General features: G+C 48.3%; 1 protein-coding gene across 3 annotated transcripts in view; it reads left to right on the top strand.

The window, feature by feature from the left end:
• Positions 1-8,434: 8,434 nt before the first annotated feature.
• Positions 8,435-13,960, top strand: part of NDRG3 (NDRG family member 3) — a 59,819-nt gene continuing 54,293 nt past the window's right edge. For 2 of the 3 annotated variants that reach the window (XM_064674383.1, XM_064674382.1), the window contains exon 1: positions 8,435-8,532. The gene's annotated coding sequence lies outside the window, so the exon portion shown is untranslated. The remainder of the gene's footprint in view (positions 8,533-13,960) is intronic. The other variant, XM_064674384.1, reaches the window with a different exon arrangement.

Here is a 13,960-nt window from a genome sequence, read left to right as displayed (position 1 = left end):
TGGGGTTTGCACATCACTGAGTTGTGGGGCACGGAACTCGGAGTGGAGCCGATGGCTCACGGGGCCGTAACATCAGGCTGCACCGAGCGGGAAAGGTGGTTGTGTTGTGCATAGGAAAGACCTTTGATGTAGGGGGATAATCAGGCACAATTAGGCACAGCTGAACCTCTGAAATGATAGCTCTACATTTCTTTTGTGTGGACCACACATAACACGACCACCAGGTATGTTGGAATCTAGTCCATGTTGATTGTTTCCTTTCCCAGGTGAAAGCAAAAATATACAGAGATTCCAGATGCACTAGAACAGGACAAAGGCCGCACACAAATCAACTGGCATTAGCCAAGGCATCATGGTTATCATTGTCGAAGGATCAGGAACTACTAGCTGCAGTACACTTACCCATTCATTAATTTCTTGTAAGTCTTGGATAAATCTATGAACTATTTTTCCATCCAGGCCTAGTTTAGTTTTTTTAACGGGCAAGGCAGGAGTATTAGAGGATACTCATGAAGAATTGTCATCACTTTTTTCAGAAAATCTTCAGTTACTGGTCTTATACCTTTCCTTGCTTCCTGAGATACTGGGTATTGTTTAAGGAGAGGGATTGGCCTCCGTCTGTTTCTATCTGCACTGGATCAGCTGACTTTAGTATCCCAACATCTTTGGAACTTTGGGTCCACCTTGTCCTCAGGATACCCTCTCGTCCCTTCTCACGGCTGTAATCCAGCAGTTAACCCTCCCATCACATGTACCTCAACAGCTTTATCAGATAAGGTCACAATTGTCACCAGCTGGGATGGTTGACTTTGTGTCATTCCCATAGGCCACACTGGGGTTTGTAGTACTCCTCCAGTTCACGAGTGTCATGATAATGTTTGTATGAGGGTGTGGCAGTGCACCCGTCCCAGCAAGGACCAGCCCCTCCGGCCGGTGAGCTGCCACCCACCTCGGCCATGTCCCGGCTGGCCGGCACGACCAGCCCCGTCACACCCGCGTGGTGGCTGTGGTGGGGCAGGAGGTCAGACCCCGCTCAGTGAGGGGTAACGTGACTGTATCTGACCACAGATCACATTCAGTGGGGCTACAGACCGAGCCCCAACGGGGATCAGTGGAGCTGCTCCTCCTCGGAGCTGAGGGTCAGCAGACAGGGGCTCCCCTGAGGAAACTCCTCAAGGCTGAGAGCCCTCATTGTGTGAGGGATTGTGCATTCTGGGTTACCCTTCTGAAATCGTGGGAATTCTTACAGTTGGGTAGTTCCAATTCCACTTGAGAGCACAAATCTGTATTCTAATGTTGTTGGAGCTTTCATTGGTTTATCTGGTTTATAAAATAAATCTCATTTGAATACATCCTCAATGACAGAGAGCATTGGGTAATTCCATACATCACACCTGACTCAGCGTCTGCCAAGCGCTCCTTGTGTGCGGCCTGAACGCGGGCCCTCCTCGGACCAAGAGCAGGTGGTTTCCATAACAGCACTCTGTGGTTCACAAGAAATTTAGAAGATAACATACAGTCATTGATAGAAACTGAACAGCAGTGTGATGGAGAACAGCAACATTCTGTTGTTGGTGTAGACGTGTGCCATGTGATGCTGTAGAAGTACAAGTGTTACCTCAGAATCAGCACCTCATCTGTGCCACAAGGCAAGCGGCTCCTGCTGCTGCCTGATGGTGGGACACCTTTGTGGATTTAGCTCCAACAGCTGCTGTTATACAACTACTCCCACACCCAACAGGTTTTTTACTTATTGCTACTCTTGTATTGCTGATTGTTGTAATGACTGTGTATATAAGGATCTTTCTACTAACTGAAAAGCTTACTGATGTAAACTGCAAATTACAGTATCCTTAGGAAGACCCTAAAGATCACAACAGCAGGGGCATAAGGCTGTTCCTGCTATTCCCCATTTCCTTCTCACAGTCCCTCCAGTAACGTGTATTTTATTTGTCTCCTCCCAGAGTCAGAGCACCTTTCTCCCGGGGGCTATACCAAGCACAGCAGTGAGCACAAGCCCAGGGTGGGTGGCAGAGGCCACCAGCTGTGCAGCTCCAGGGTGGCACTGACATGACCTGCTAGACAGAGGGATATTTATACACATCTATCTCTACATATGGGAAGCTGTACAAGTGTGTACAAATATATTATACAAATACAGGTGCACTTCCATATGGTTTTTTTTATTTATTTGCAGAACATATTGGGTGTATCAGGTGCCCAGGGAATCTGTGCCTGCCCCATCCCTGGAAGTGTCCAAGGCCATGTTGGATGGGGTTTGGAGCAACCTGGGCTAGTGGAAGGTGTCCCTGAGCATGGCAGGGGGATGGAATGAGATGAGCTTTAAGGTCCTTTCCAACCCTGTGATTGTTCTGTGATTGGTTTTTATGATAATATAACGATTCTAGAAAAGATTGTGTAATAAGACATTAACTTAATTATTAAAAATTAACTGCAAACAGAAAATGAAACAAGAGGAAAAGGCAAGATCAGGGTTAGCCCTGACCCCATGGGCTGCACATAATCTGCACCTGGCTGGGACTCAGGGACAGGCCCGTGGCTGACCAGGAGCATGTGTGTGGGGGCAATAACCCCAAAGGGATTACAGGAAAAGACCTCAGGTGTTGGGAGAAAAAAGGCTGGGGGATTAGAAACAGAAAACTGGAGTCAGTATTGGGTAGGGGGTTCCCTTTGCCCACAGCTGTCACTCGAGCTTAAAACTGCTTGTGGTCACCACTTTGCAGTAGCAGCCTGTGTGTGCTGTGTTTTCTTACCCTGTGACCCAAAAGGATGTGGTGGTGATGGTGTGCTGTCAAACACAAGCCTGGCTGATCAGGTACAAGTCAGCAGCACTCAGCCAGCACTCTTCCTCCAGGATTGGAACCACAGCTCTCAAAAAAAGAACAATGTCAGAGGAAGACCACTGGCATTCAAAGAACAAAAAGAAAAGGTTTGTTTTGTTGTAAGGCCTTTTTACATGCTAGACAAGGTCATCCATCCACTAATGGGGCTATTAATGCTGGTCTTACTAGTCACAATCTCCTAGAAGCCCTGTTGTGGTTTACACTGCAGGCAGCAGCATCTGGGATGAGATCTTACTAAACTTGACTGAGACTGGGGAAGTAAAAATGCAGTTTTCAACTCTTTCTCTGAAAAGCTCCTTTCAAAATTCATGGCTCGTTTTCAAATCTCATCTGAGACAGTTTGGTCAGGAGTCACTGGTTTCTCCCCATCCAGTGACTCAGCACTGAGAGCTGCAGGCACGGGGGCATCACCCCCTGCACCTCACCTCAGCCCCCTCACACTGCTCCCCAGCAGCACAGTGGGGGCACACCGGGGTGCCACCACCCATTGCTTTTGTGGAGTGGACAGTGGGCACAGCTGCCAGGGAGCAGCAACCTGGGGTTTGGCCCTGGCCTCCCCAGCCAGGTGCTCTGTCCCCAGATGGACCCCTGCCTTCAGTTGTTGGGGACATGCAGCCTCTTTGCTTTGCCACTGAAGCACTTTCTCCTCTATAAAATGACTCATCACTATTTTTACCAGATTTTTTTCCATATTTCTATCAATCACATTCTCTGGAATAGCTTCTATACATTTGCCTGATACAGTCAGTAAACTGAGTGGTCTGTAGTTCCCCAAATCCCTTTTAAAAAGCAGAATGGCATTTGCCATGTCCCATTCCTCTCATATCAAGGGCATTTCATTCTGTGGTTACATAAGCAGGTAGATGACTAATGTTTGTTTAGTCTACAACGCACGGAGCGAGTATGATCAAGTGCAAGTAATTTCTTCTTATGAGCAATTTGTCTCAGGATTTCTTCTACTTACCTCAGTTTGAAATAGATTTTCTGGCTGATTCATTCCCCATAAAAAAAAATCTCAGCCAGGGAACAGCCTGAAGCTGTTTTGGAGTAAACAGTAATGGCAGCAAGGCTTCAGCTGCCTTCTCAAAAACCTTTTGGATTTTTTCTAGGCTTGAACCTCCCTGCTTTTGGATAGTAAGCAGACAGACATGGGAGTTACCTTGACTTTGGGCCTCATAGAGAAGTTTTTCATCACACCCTTGTCCATCCCATCCTGCTCCTCCTGGGGTCTGCCTCTCCCCCTGCCCACTGCTGGCACCCAGCTGGGCAGAGAGCCCAGGAGCTTCATGCCACCCTGCCTGTCCACAAAGACACCACTGCCCACAGCTGCTGCTTTAGAGCTCTGCGAGCCCTGTGAGGAGTGGGACTTTTTCTGGACCAGGCACAAGATTTGTCACACAGGTCTCCTGTAGAGAAGCAAGTGTTGTGCTGTGATTGTGCTGTGACTGAGCTTCAGGAGATGGTATCTAAGGTAGAGCCCTGTTTTATAAGCATTTCATCAGTTTCTTATCACACTGTACCATGCGTTTTCTTAGAGGATGTCTTCTATCATTCATGTTTTAATTCACTAATTATTTTACAAACATTGAGCATATTTCCAGTCCAAAGCTCCATCCCAAACTACTCAGTCTCCAGAACCATGCCTTCAGTTAAATCTATACCTATTGACATCAATTTGCTATATATCTTACATATAATGTATATGTCATATATCATTAACATATATCATAGATAACATATCTATAATCTTAACCATTCATTTATGTACATTTATACGTATAGCTTTAATTTGGATATTTTGGCTACTTCCTCAGCCTGCTCTTCTGCACCAATACCACAGATGTCTTTCAAAGATTTTCTTCCCTTTTACTGTAACCCTGATGGCATTGTCCCATTTAGAGCTTTTTCAGAAAATGAGATGTGAAAAAATGCATTCCATCAGTCACATTTCCACATTTTCCATCACTTCCACTACACACCTCTAATGTGTAGCTGTACTTTCAGGCATGCTGAGCTTTCATTGCTTTAGTTTCTATTTATACTTACTAGGAAGTGAACACAGATATAGCAACTACTAAACAAGTAAACACTTACTGATGGAAAGGCAAAGGTTTGTAGAGGCAGAAGGAACCTGATGCAGTTTGTTTTCTAGGTAGGAGGACAGGAGCCACCCCTACCTGCACAAACAGAGCCAATGCTCCTGGCCACTGTGCCTGGAGCAGGGCCAAGCTTGGGCAGAAAGGGGGTTTTGCTGAAAAGGAGCAGAAGAGCCTTTTGTGTTTGGCTGTTGAGTGGGTGTATGGGCCCTCCACACCTGGTCTGTGCCCCTCAGCCACAAACCAGCCTACACAAGGAGTTCTCTGCCTTGAGAACACCGAGCGGCCAAGCTCAGCCTGGCCCTTTTCGGACCATGAGCTGCACTGCCCCAGACTCCTCAGTAAATGGTCAACATGAAGAATGTGCAGTGACAGTGTATAAGGTGTTTTCGACTTGCCAAGGAAACAAGCAGAGTGCTCCTTTCAATTCTTCCACTTCCATGAAAGCCCCAGAAAGACACAAATGACCCATGGGCCATGATACAAAGCAATGAGGTTTGTGGAGAGCAGCTTTGCCCCCCTGCCCTCAGTGTTACCATGCTCCATCTTATGGGGAGGAGCAGCCTTTTGTGGGAGCTCTTTGAGCCAAGGCACACCATGAGGGGAGCTTTCTGGACGTGAGCAGCTCACTGCTTTGGAAACACAAGCCCTTGCACGAGGCCCTCTCGCACAGCTCACCTTACGGGCCTGCCATTCCCCATGCACCCCTGGGGAGCAGCTGCTCCATATCCTGGCTGGGACTGAAGGGGACAGTCACCACCTGTGTAGCCTGGGAAGGTGCTGGACAGTAGGAGAGCCCCATCCTGGCGAGGCAGAGCTGCAGGAGACCAGGCTCCAGCCGGGAGCTGCTGGGGCAGCTTTGCTCTCTGCATGAAACTGCAAAGGCCTGGGAAATCAATCCCACTGGTCCAGGAGATTTGAACAAACCTGGTGAGGCCTGTGGATGTAGGGATGGCAGAGTTAAGCTTGTGTCCCACTGTTCCCCTGACTACTGCCACAGAAGACAGAGGTGCCTGCTCGGGACCAGCCCTGGCTGTCACCTGATCCCTGCTGTCCCTCCTGGAAACAAGCCATCCATCAACCTGGACAGCCCTCAACAATCAAATGAGTCTCCTGAGGGAAAATCAAGAGAATAGGCTCCCCTCACCTTGCAGTGCAGCAGCATATATGCTGCATGCTTCTTTCTGTGCTGTCACAAAAGCTGTCAGAGGGAGAAATGTTAGATTTTGAACTTCTTGCAGACTGAGACCCGTCCCAGCAGCCTTCCAGCCAGGTTAGATGCTTTGATAGAGATTCTGTTTTGTCAAAGCTGATACTTCTGGCAAACACTCTCCTTCAGAGAGTGCTGAATGCAAATATGCAGAGAAGATGTTGGAGCATCTCTGATTGCAGCAAAAAACAACAGTACTTTGGAAAATATGACGTGGATGAGGCAGAAGAGAGGCTGGCAGAGACAGACTGAATTCTAGCTGTTTTTTTCCAAAAACAGCTTTCCTCTGAATGCAAACACTCCTTTTATCTGTACTAAATGTGCACATTTGAGCAAGTGATGGTGAGGTTTAAGTTGGCTTAAGACAGTTTTATCAATTTGTAGTGAACAATTCATTTTTCTATAAAGCTTGAAAAATAATTAGTTGAATTAAAATACAATGCTGTTTCAAGATTGTCTTAGTATTTTGAACTACAGACCTGGATGGAGGGAGTGGTTGTTTCATTGCCACTGATCTCCTAGACTGACTCACATGGCCAGGTGGACATGTCTGAGTGACTGCAAAAAGCATTGAGGAGCCCCAGTCCTGACTGCCTTTACAGCCAGAGAGCCATCACATCATGGTTATTGCTGCACTGGATGCTCAACACCACAGTGTAAAGTTTTGTATGTCATTGCCAGCAGCACTGCTTTTCTTCAGTGTCTGCTCTGAGAAAAATAGAAACTCACACTCTCTGGGAGAATTGCAGAAAAAAAGGACACGTGTCAGTCAAAAGCACAGTGGGAGGAGGTGGTGTTAGTTAGGGCAAATGCTGTTGCCTTTCGCAGGGTCCTGGACTGATGTTCTGCAGCACATGCCCAGATGAAATAACACAGAATCACTGAGGCTAGAAAAGTCCTCTGAGATCATCAAGTCCAATCAGTAACCCAGCACTGCCAAGGCCACCACTGAACCATGTCCTCATGTTTGAGGAGTCCATTCAGTGCAGGAGGCTCGGGTGCAGCCGCAGTGCCAGCTGCAGACTCAGCTCTGCCTGAAGGGAGCCTGAGGCAAGAGGAACTGCCACCCCTGGGCATAACAGAGGGCAGGGGCACCCGTGGCCCAGCCGGGTGCCTGGGCACTCAGAGACACAGCACGAGCTGAGGCCTGGGGAGGAAGAGCTGAGACTTGCACACACTTGGACTGGGAGGGGAGAAAAGCCCAGGGGGCTTTTGTTGGGCGTCCCTCCTTGGAGCAGCTCCAGCTGCTCCCGCGTTACTGTGCCGTGAATAAATTGCTTTGTGGAACGAGAGACCTGAGACTCTCCATGGGAGCCCTGGTGTGACTGTGAGTGGGGTGTGCGGGGAGCCGAGCGGGACCTGCCAGGCACGGGAGCCGCCGCTGCAAAGGGGCTTCAGTGCTGCGGGTAAATCCCTGGTGGTGGGAGTGCGACTGCCAGGGAGTTCCGGGAATGGTCACACCGGGAAGTTTCCTCAACATCCAAGTGCCACATCCACACATTTCCTGAACACTTCCAGGGATGGTGACTCCAGCATTGCCCTGGGCAGGCTGTTTCAATGCCTGACCATCCTTTTAGTGAGGAAATTTTCCTTAATATCCAATTTAAACGTCTCGTGGCACAACTTGAGGCCCTTTCCTCTCGTCCCGTCACTTGTTCCCGGGGAGAAGAGCCCGACCCTTCCCGGGACGTGCTCGGGAATGATTTACCTACACACTCCTCAGCTCAGCGTCGCCTCCTCCAGCGCTGTTCAGCACCAGCCTTCAGCTGCTGAGGTAGAAGCGTTTCGCGGGACCACAGGGTGGCATCAGAAACCAGGGCGCGGGGTCAGTTTGGGTAGTACCTTGTCTTTAAATGTTTGGGTCAGGTCCCCACCGGGGGCGAGGCGAGAGGCGCCGGGTGTGCTACACTACCCCGCGAAGTGAGCGTTTCCACTTGGAGGCTTCCTGGAGAGCGGGAAAAGGCAGCAGGAGGCGGAGGACGGCACACGCCTTCCGCGGGGCGCAGCCCCAGGTGCCGGGCAGGCCGAGATTGCTGTGCCGCGGGGGTGCGATCCCCGAGCGGGGACAGAGGGACAGCACCGGGGGGGTCAGCGAGCCGAACCGGACCTGCACTAGCGGAGTGCCTGCGCTGCCTCCCTGTCCGCGTTCCCCCACGGCCGGTGGTGCCCTCCCCACCCGCGTCCCCTCCCTGCCCGCGTCCCTCACGGCTGGGGGGGGGGGGGGCGCTCCCGCCGCGCCGCCCCGTCCCGCGGGGGGCGGGGCCATGCTCTCTGCCGCACCGCCCCCCGCGCAGGGCGGCCCCGCGCAGGCGCAGCGCGGGCGGTGTCGCGGCGGGCGGAGAGCGGCGGTCCCGCGGTGCAGGTGAGCCCCGGCCCGGCCCCGCGGGTCTGCCCCGGCCCCGCGCTCCTGCCCTGCTCGGCCCGGCCCCGCGGGCCCCGCGGGCCCCGCGTCTCCGGCCCCGCCCCGGCCCCGGGACGCGCCGCCGCCCCCGGGCAGCAGGTGCCGCGCGGCGGCGGCGGGCGGGCCGGGCTGAGCGGCAGCCGCGCCCGCGGGCACCGTGTGTCCCGGCGTGCCCGGCTCCGCGGCCGCCGGGGGGTCACGGCGGGGCCCCGCTGAGGGAGGCGGCGGAGAGACCCGCTGACCCCGCGCTGGGAAGTGACCTCTCGTCGCTCCGCCGGGGAGCGGGAGGGACGCCTCGGGAGTGCTCGGGTTTATTGCGGTCCCTTCATGTAAATAGCGCTCTGCTTGCATCATCTGCTTGCTCTCATCTGTAGCTTTCCTTCCTGGTATTCACATCTCGAAATTCTCGTTTGTATTCTTTAGTTTGGACAACGAAAACGGGGTGTTTTTCTTTATTTCGTCCCTGCCTTGTCGGAACATGAATGGGAAAGGAATAGCTTGTAAAAGATTTGTTGACTAGAGTCATCACATTAGGTTAATGTCTCTTTTTTTTCTATGTTGTATTTAATGTGAGTCACAAGGAGCTACAATTAAGCTACAATTTAAAACATTATAGCAAAATCAGATGGTTCTGCTGTCTCACAGCCCCTGATTATGAGGTGCTGCGCGGAGCAGGGGGTGTTGCAGAGCAGGTGAGGCCTGTCCTGGCTCCCGGCAGGGGCTGGAGCCGAGGGGGTCCCGCGGAGACTGAGAGCCTGGTGTCTGCCCCGTGCTTGGGGTGCTCCTGAAAGGAGGCTGGAACCCGTGTGTGAGCACAGCATGTGAATCGCTGTCAGCTTGGAGCAGGACTTGGGTGACTTTGTCACACTCGTGTTTGCTCCAGAGAATAGGAAAGATCTGGTAAGGATCAGCGGAAATTGCATCTGGGAAACCCAGAAGAGCTTTTGTGCTTGAATGCTGAGGTGATGAGAAGATGGGGGTTACAAGTGGAGAAGAATGCCCCATTCCTGGAAGTGTTCTAGGCCAGGCTGGGCAGGGCTTGGAGCAACCTGGTCTAGTGGAGGGTGTCTCTGCAGGGAGTTGGAAGTGGTTGAGCTTTAAGGTTCCTCCCAACCCATTCCTGGGTTCTATGAAGAATCTGCTTCTGCTATCTGTGCCAGGTGTGCTCATGAGTCTCCTGTATTCAGGAGGACTTGGGGGCTTATTGCTTTAGCTTGTGCCTTGCCTTACCTGTAGAAACAACAGTCTTCCAAGTTCTGGAGCCTGTCAAACCATGTTTGGATCAGTCTGTGGTGAAAAGCGAAAAGGTGATGTAAAGTCAAAGAGCTGGGTTTAAAATTAGTGTGGATGTTTTCTAGTGTAATAATTTACTTGGGCTGGGGGAGCAGAGCTTACTAGATGCCTCTCTTAGTGAGTTGGGGGTAGATCCCTGAAGGAGCAAGAAGATTGCTAGGATTCATCTGGATTGTTGGCCACTGGACTGGGGATTGTGGAGGGAGCTCAGGACTGGCAGTGATTGTTCCAATTTCATTTATTTGTTTGGAATTTTGAAACTTAGCTTGTGTGTGGCACACAAGGTATGGAAACTTGTCTTGAGGGCAGCAGCTTGATGTGGGCTATATTTGGCTTGTATTGAGATGTTTGCAGGTGTAGAAGCGGAAATGTTACACAGTGAAAATTAAACAATGCTATACAATTAAAATTGCACAACTTCTGGAAGCAGCATTATTGGAGGCTGTAATTACATTCCTAGCTACTCATTTTGTATCTGAGGTTAAAAATTAATTGAAATGAGCAAACGTGTTTGATTTGCATTTTCCTGGTCTCTGATCACCTTCAGAAACCCTCCAGTGCTCCTGTTTGCAGCTCATATTTCACATTGTTCATGTATGACACAGTCATCAGTGTTTTTCATTGGTAAGTGTGGTGGTACATTTAGATTTCAGAGGCCTTATTACGTACGACATGTATTTTGGTTCCTTAAAGATATACTAGAAAATTTTCTTGAAGATATTACTGGGACATTTTTGCTTAAACATTCCTCTGTTGTATGCTCAAGGTAAACATTACAGCAAAGTAGTAATATATAGCTATTTCAATAAGCACAAAAAATTACAGTCATAGTATAGTTTAAGTACAAAAATAAAAAAGGAGAAAGCAATTCATCTTTAATTTTTCGGGGGTTGGTTTTCACATGTAAGAGACTAAGGATTTTAATTTTTAATTACTTAATTGTCATTCTCACAAACAATAACTCTATTGGATTGCCAGCACTATTGCTTCCTGGAAAACGGTGAAGCCAAACCCTCAGTTTTGTTTCCGTAGGCAGTGCTAACACCATAACCCCCCCTGAGCAGGGTTTATCTTGTGCTCATCATGTCAGCTGTGTCTTGGATACAAGTAAATCTGTGTGTGCTGCCTAAGCCCGTGCTGGGCACTGCGCAGGGCTGGCTCAGGCTATTTGTGGCTGGGATTATTAAGGCCTGGTTTAACCCACAGTGGTTCCATGAGAGCAGAGGAGGGGTTTGCCGCTGTTTCCCTGTGTAATGTTGAAGACAATGTTCCTGATAGGTGTTTCAGTCCTTCTCAGTGGTCTCATTTTCACGTGAATGTGGTTTGGGAGGAAAAATAAAATGCTGCATTTGCTTTTCCCTGGGAATTCTCAGTGTTCTGTCCAGTCAGGTTAGTTATTAAGCAGAGCAGTTCTGATTTGGTCCTGCCATGAAAAGGGCTGGGTGACTGTGCAAACCAGAGTTGATGAGAGATTTCTATAACCTCACTTGGGCTTCAGTTCTGTGCTTCTAAATTCTGAATTGTAAATGGGACTTACTGGATTTTTAATGATCTTATTGATCACTCACTGTTTTCTATGTGGTCATATCCTCTTGTCTTCTGTGACTGCTATAGCACACTTTGTTATAGTAAACCAGTTGGTGCTGTGGGAAGCATGGAAGGAACGGCTCTGTTTTCATTTGGTTATTGTCCTTCCCAGGCTTGGATGTGTTTCTCTGTTTACAGTGGGCATAGTTCCCCAAAGAGGTGTTCCTTATTTTACATAGTGTAAAAACAGTAGAGGTTTTGAATGCAATGTTTAATTTTGAAGTAACCTTTACTGTTCAGTCGTGTATAAACCAGATTCTCCTTTTAACTACCAGATGGATTAAAAATGTGAAACTGACACTTTCCGCCCCCCCCAAGAGCTGGAATTGTGACTTTTACCTGTGTATTTGAACAGAGGAGATAGGCAATGTGCAGCTTCCTTTTCTTCTGTATTTTAGTCATGGAGCTGTGTGTTACATCTTAAACTGGCTGGCATGCTAAAGGGCTGGTCCTATTCTTGCTCTGTCTTGTACCACCTTCAGCATTTACTGGAGGTTTTCCTGATCCATTTTAGTTTGCTAAATAATCAGAGCACTAATCCAGCCCCTCTGTGTCCTCATGTCCCCAGAAGATCAGCTTTTGCCAGGTAAGCAAGCTGAATAAGTTCAAAGAAGGGCTGAGGAGTACCAGAGACCTAATTGATTTTTGCAGAGTAAGAACAGCCGTAGAGTCAGGTGGGACCATCTAGTCTGCTGTTCTTTCCTAAGAGTGATCAAAAAGAGAAGAGCATAAGGTCAGGATATGTTATATAAACCTTTGCCTGATGGCCCTCTTGTCTCTCCTCAGCTGTAGGATGTCAAGAGTTAGATGTTGTTTGCTTTTATTTTGTTCACGCTTAATGCATTTTTCTGTGAACTAGAATGTGTCTCACATCTATTTAAATGTGTGGCACTGCCACGTCCCAGGGGAGACCTTCCAGAGCACAGAATCATCTTGTAGGTGCTGACTACCTCTGCTTGTTTTCTTTTGAACTTGACAGCTGCTGACTTCATTTCCTATCTCTTAGCTGTTGTATTGTTTAGACACAGTGAACAACTGATCTTGATTTACCTTCTCTGTTCAGCTGATGATTTTACAGGTTTCTGTCTTATGTCACTGCAGCAATCTCTGTTTCCAGGCAGAAGAGCCCTAGCCTGATTGATTATTCCTCATTCACGTTTTCAAACCTTGTTTCCTTGTAAAAAATATTTTCCCTTCCATTATGTCCTTTGGAAAGGAAGGAGCAGGCACTGCATCCAGCATTCAAGCTGCAGACATTCTATAGCTTTATGTGGTGATTTTATTACTAATAATTTCCTAACATTAGCTTTATTTTTTCATATGTTGAATGGCTTTGAGCTGATGCTTTAATCAGCCTGTTGTGACTCTAGCAAGATTTTCTGAGTATTAATGATCAGTTTGGAGCACACCACTCTATATGTGAAATAAGGACCACTTATCTTCAGACCGCTATTTTATTTGCACTGAATTTCATCTGTTATTTTATTTCCCCGTGGTTCACTCTCAGAGGGTTTTTTTGCAGATCTTCAGCCAGCCCTTCTCTTTGCTCTCAGAACAGCTCATATCCTCAGGAGACTTTCACTCCACTCCTTGCCCCTTTTTGCAGCCTGTTTATGTATACAGTGTGCAGCAGAGCACTGCAAAAGGCTCCTGGCTGACTCCCTCCCTGGGAAAACTGACCACTTATGCCTGTCCTCTGTGCTCTGTTTTCAGCTGGTTGTTAGTCCAGACCTGGGCTTGCCCCCTGGGGTTTCCCGAGGTTCAGCCCCTGTCTGGGTGTGTCTGTGCGGCAGTTCCAGGCTCTGCCTGTCCTGGGTCCCTCTGGCACTCCACACAGTGAGAGCCCAGGGTGCAAACAGATCTAACTGGAAATGAACCCAGCAAATTACAAATTAACGCTGAGTTAGTGTTGCTGTACTGGCAGTATACAAACGTGGGGATTTAATTAGAATCAATTCAGTCAGATAAGTGCGTATTTCTGTGCTTGCTGCTGCTGATTGAAACTGGGACCTTACAGGCTGAACTGTAGTCTAGACTGAGAGAGTCTAAGTGTCTGTGCACACACTTTTCATTTCAAGTTGGCATGATTTTGATGCTGTAGTTAGATTAGCATGACTTGGTGTATGAATTACACCCAGGTACTAATTCAGTGGGGTTTGTGACTGCTTCTTGGACACTTTCCCTGGACTGAGGCAGAAAGACATGTGACCCTGGGTTAACATCTGGAATTCCTTAAACAAAGACAGTGAATAAGGAGAGGGGTTTAGTGCATTTATGTAAATTAATAGGGATCTAGTAATATTTTTTTATCCTATATGCGGACTTCTATCATGCAATTGTTCCTAATAAATTAATATTTTAAAAATATGCAACTGGAAATTCACAAATTTTGTGATTGATACCCTTGCAGTGTTTTGTAAATGCTAGAATTATTTGGGGTCTGTGTACATTTAAGCTTCCTAAATACAGAGGATAAAGATCTTTAATGAAATTTCCATTTGCTAAATCG

The sequence above is a fragment of the Pseudopipra pipra genome, chromosome 17, assembly GCF_036250125.1.
Source record: "Pseudopipra pipra isolate bDixPip1 chromosome 17, bDixPip1.hap1, whole genome shotgun sequence".
Taxonomy (NCBI): domain Eukaryota; kingdom Metazoa; phylum Chordata; class Aves; order Passeriformes; family Pipridae; genus Pseudopipra; species Pseudopipra pipra.
This window is presented reverse-complemented; position numbering and strand designations above follow the sequence as displayed.